We start from the raw sequence: 4,336 nt of genomic DNA, 5'->3' as shown, positions 1-4,336 counted from the left end.
TTGGCTTATGTTATCCCATTTCATCTGCATCATCATCCCATAAAATCATGCATTTTTCAATAATCTGGAAATGAAAGCAAAGATCATGGATGTAAGGATTCATTTGTGGCTCTTTGTATATATTCACATACTGGTGGTCATCATTTGAACAAATGTTGTGATATTCTCTAGCCGTATTTTTCCAATTCTATCGTTCACCCATTCAAGAGGCCCCTAAAGTTAATTGAGATACAAGAAATGACTAAAAAAAGACTCATGGTTTGGGCAATAGGATGATGATGAGTTTGTTTATCTTTTGATACATCAAGTTAAGGTCTCATGCACATTAAGGTTGCTTCAAGTACAAATTGTTATGAATTTAAGATTCAATCAGGAGTGTCCAATTTGGATCTAATTATTATGGAACTATGAAAAGTATACAAGTTTGATTCAAAGGTCTTCATCAAGATTCGTACGAACATCATTCGTATTTTCAAGAAGATTCTATCAAATAGCAAGATTCATTCATAATTAGTTCCTTGAAACTCAAGTTATAATGCTATATTCATAATCTTAATTCTTATTCAAAACTCAAATTCAGAAAGTCAACCTCAGAGTTAACATTACAAGTCCAAGTGTATTCCCACATCGAAGTTACAAGCTAATAAGGTCCAAATTTTATTACAACAATCCTAACTTATTACAAAGGCGCTACAAATCGCAAAGGAAAGATTACAACCAAAGAAAGAATCATCATCATAAACTCATCCTAATTCTGTCCCTAAATCTTCATGCCTCCATGTAAATCTCCAACTCACTCCCAACAACAGAGCTGCACCCTTGCATACTTCAGTAGTCAAATGTCTCAGAAAAATCCTCAACTGCAGTACCTGAACCGAAAGCCATTCGAAAGAACGTCAAAACAATGCCATAAAACCAAAGTTCACACAAGGGTAAATTCAAAATTCAGAAGTGGCTCAAGCAAAAGTTATACCCTGCAACATATATTTACAGCAGCCATCCAATAGCATCAAGACAGCCCTGCATACACTCTATTTCAGCAATTCAGGCAGCTTACAAGTCATTCAGAACTCCATACAAAAGAAAACAAAATGAATTTATATCATGTTACTGCATTCAGTTAACTCACCCTTCATTCAATGTGCAAAGCTAACCATAACCACCTCATAACAGTTATAACAGATTTCCCAACATCCAGAACTAACTACCAAACCTAACTCCCTCTAACCGATTTGTAACAACCTAGAATCAGATAACTAACCTTCCAAGTCAGTTACAAAACTCTAACAGAATTCTAACTGAATCATAACAGAAAAATTGAGAAGAGTAACTAACCTGGAAACTCTATATAACTGGACTTTCACCCAGCTTCAAGGCTCTCCACGATTCTTCCAATTTCTCAGCTTCTTCACCATTTTCAATCACCTTCAACAGAACCCCAATTCATCTTCTTCAATCTTCATCTACACACCATCTTCTCCTCCACCATTCTTCATCATCTACAAGCATCAATCCACACTTATTCTGCAAGAACAGAAACCAGACTAATCTTCATCACCAATTCAACGACTCCATCTCCATCTCCATCGGATCTTCATCTTCTTCACTATAACACCAGCGCAGCAAGAACAACATCTTCACGGATTCTTCGTAATCTTCCAATCTCGCAACAACAACACAAAAAAGGAAAAAATCTCAGAAAGTGAACAAGAAGGAGAAGAAAAAGATTCGTTGCGGAAATTAAAGGAATTGAAGGCTAGTACCTGAACTTCGGAGTTACGTTCTATCCTCATCTCCAAATCCGAGAATCGCCGGAGTCCGCCTCCAAGAGGTAAGCCTGAATCCTTTTGCTCCCGACGTCAATCGCACTCTTTGTTGTTGATTTGTGCTTGTTAATGCTCGTATGAATCCGGATTTGCTCGAAACCTAGCGTATTAGGCGAGACTTTACCTTGATTTCTCCTCATGAACATTTAGGGTTTACTTTCCCCTTTTCTACCTGAGAGAGACTAGGCAGTTGATTGAGGAGTTTGAAGAGAGATTATGATTGAAAAAGGGGTAGGTGTGGTTATCCGTTTCGATTGGACGGTGGTGCAACGGCGAGATTTTGATCGGAGGTGAAAGAGAGTGTCAACGCCGTTCGCGAGGGAGAGTTGAGTCTGAGAGGAGAAGTTGGAGAGTCATAAAATGAATCCTAATTATCCCCTTTTTCTTTTATTATTAATTGAGATTAATACGAATTAATTGAGTTTTAGAGGTTTAAAATGCATGATTAGCGTTAATCAGATTTGGTAAAAAGAGATTAAATCATTTTGTTAAAAACATAAGATAACAAAATCTGCATATGATGAGTCTGTTGGATCATCACAATTGGGCCACGAATTGCTTAATCCACCCCCTGAGGCCCATCGTTACAAATTTTTGTTAGGAAAATCACATCAAAAACAATAAGTCTTTGGGCCTCTTCTGGCTGGGCCCTGCGCCCTACTATTTCCAGAACCAACTTTATTTCAATTTGCACCCCCTGTTCATGTTAGATTTAGGTCTTTTCACATAGTTTCTTCATGTTATTTTTAGGTAATAAAAACACATAAAAAATGTACATAAAAAAATAATAGTTTCAGGCTTTTATTTCATTTCTTTTTGCTTGATTAAATGCTTGTTTGTCATATAAAAAACCATAAAAATAAATAGTCTTTTAATCCATTTCATGCTATATTTTGACTTGTTTAGTTTCGATTTTTTGTACTATATTTTGCATCTTTTGCTTCCATGCTTTGTACAATATTTCAAGTCATCTTTAAATCATTTTGTGCTATTTTGTATCATTTGTTTACATTGATTCTTTTGACTTATAATTTTGTAATTTCACTTGTGTGTTCCTTTAGAATTTTAGGACCCACAATCCATAACTTTTAGGTTAGTCTTCCCTTTGAAATCCTATAATTTAGGTAGACTTTAACTTGACAATTTAGGACTTAGAATCATCTTTTAGTTCATATTAGATTAGGTTCTTTTCCTTTTTTCTTTTCAACTTTAAAACATTAATAAAGGACGACGCGAATCATGCTAATACCTTTTTTTAGTGTGAAGGAAATGATTGGGGCGTAGGCTCCGATGTATGTTCTTTCCCACTTAGCGGAAGAGAAATGATTGAGGCGTAGGCCTCGGTGTATTTCTTAACCGCTATTTAGAGAAACGATTGTGGCGTGGGCCTCGATGTGCATTCTCTAAATATCCAAAGCTTTGTATTTCTTAACCACTATCTAGAGAAACGATTGTGGCGTAGGCCTCGATGTGCGTTCTCTAAATATTCAAAAAAAAACTCTTTTTAAGGCATGATTCAAGTCACAAATTAATTTCCCTTAAAAAAACACCCAACCAAAAACATTTCAAAATATCTAATAAAGGCTCGGACCTAAACAAAGTAAGGAAGTGATGCGAAGCCTTGTAGTGGGTTTTCGTCCATCATGGAATTACACCTAAAAGACACAAACCAATTTTCTCTCTTCTCTCTCTTGCCTCCGAGGCATTCTTTCTCTTGCCTTCAGGGCATTCTTTCTCCTAATCGGACACGTTATTTCCGCTCCATTCCCAGCTTAAGACTCCAGAGGTCGAGCAGCGGAGTGCGAATGTAACGTCGTTCACTAAAAAACACAAAAACAAACAAAAACTAAAGAGCCGAACTACGGCGCTCTGATTCCTGAAAAGGATACGTAGGCATTGGGTCGCGGGGCCTAAGCGAGCACAATTATTTATAAACCTTATTTTCCCTGTGTTTCTTTTCTTTCATTTGCATGCATTCCCTTAGTAATTAAGCTTTAGATTTATACACCCTTTAGATAGCAACAAACATAGGTGGATACCATCGAGTACGATGGGCGTGAGGGGTGCTAGTACCTTCCCCTTGCGTAACCGACTCCCGTACCCTATCTCTGGTCGAAAGACCTTTTTCTTATCCTTTCTTTATTCCAGGTTTTCTGATATTCCTTTCCCTCTTTGGGATAAATATATTGGTGGCGACTCTGTCTGTTCATTTTCGCGAGCGTGCGACAGCTGGCGACTCTGCTGGGGATGTGATAGACCTGTGCTGGTCCATTCTTAGCAAGTCGATCCTAGCTTGCGTTTGTTTTCTTTTCTTTGGGTGTTCATTTATTGCTTTACTGCTTTATTGTTTTATTGCTTTATTGCTTTATTTCTTTATGCATTGCACTTTTATTTTCCTATACTGTGGATTATTATTATGCTGTTCTGTTGGGTTGGGATGTTACTGATTTGAGGTAAAAGGCCCAATACCCAGGCCAGAGAGACACACAGGATACCTAGGATAGAGTGGA

The 4,336-nt window shown here is 37.3% G+C and overlaps 1 long non-coding RNA gene across 1 annotated transcript; it reads right to left on the bottom strand.

The window, feature by feature from the left end:
• Positions 1 to 223: 223 nt before the first annotated feature.
• On the bottom strand, positions 224 to 2,234 carry LOC131618383 (uncharacterized). Its single transcript, XR_009288824.1, has 3 exons — positions 1,764 to 2,234; positions 974 to 1,663; positions 224 to 869 (listed from the first exon to the last, which is right to left on the bottom strand). It is a non-coding gene; the product is annotated as an uncharacterized LOC131618383 (long non-coding RNA).
• Positions 2,235 to 4,336: the final 2,102 nt, after the last annotated feature.

Source organism: Vicia villosa, linkage group LG1, assembly GCF_029867415.1.
Source record: "Vicia villosa cultivar HV-30 ecotype Madison, WI linkage group LG1, Vvil1.0, whole genome shotgun sequence".
NCBI classification, from domain to species: domain Eukaryota; kingdom Viridiplantae; phylum Streptophyta; class Magnoliopsida; order Fabales; family Fabaceae; genus Vicia; species Vicia villosa.
This window is presented reverse-complemented; position numbering and strand designations above follow the sequence as displayed.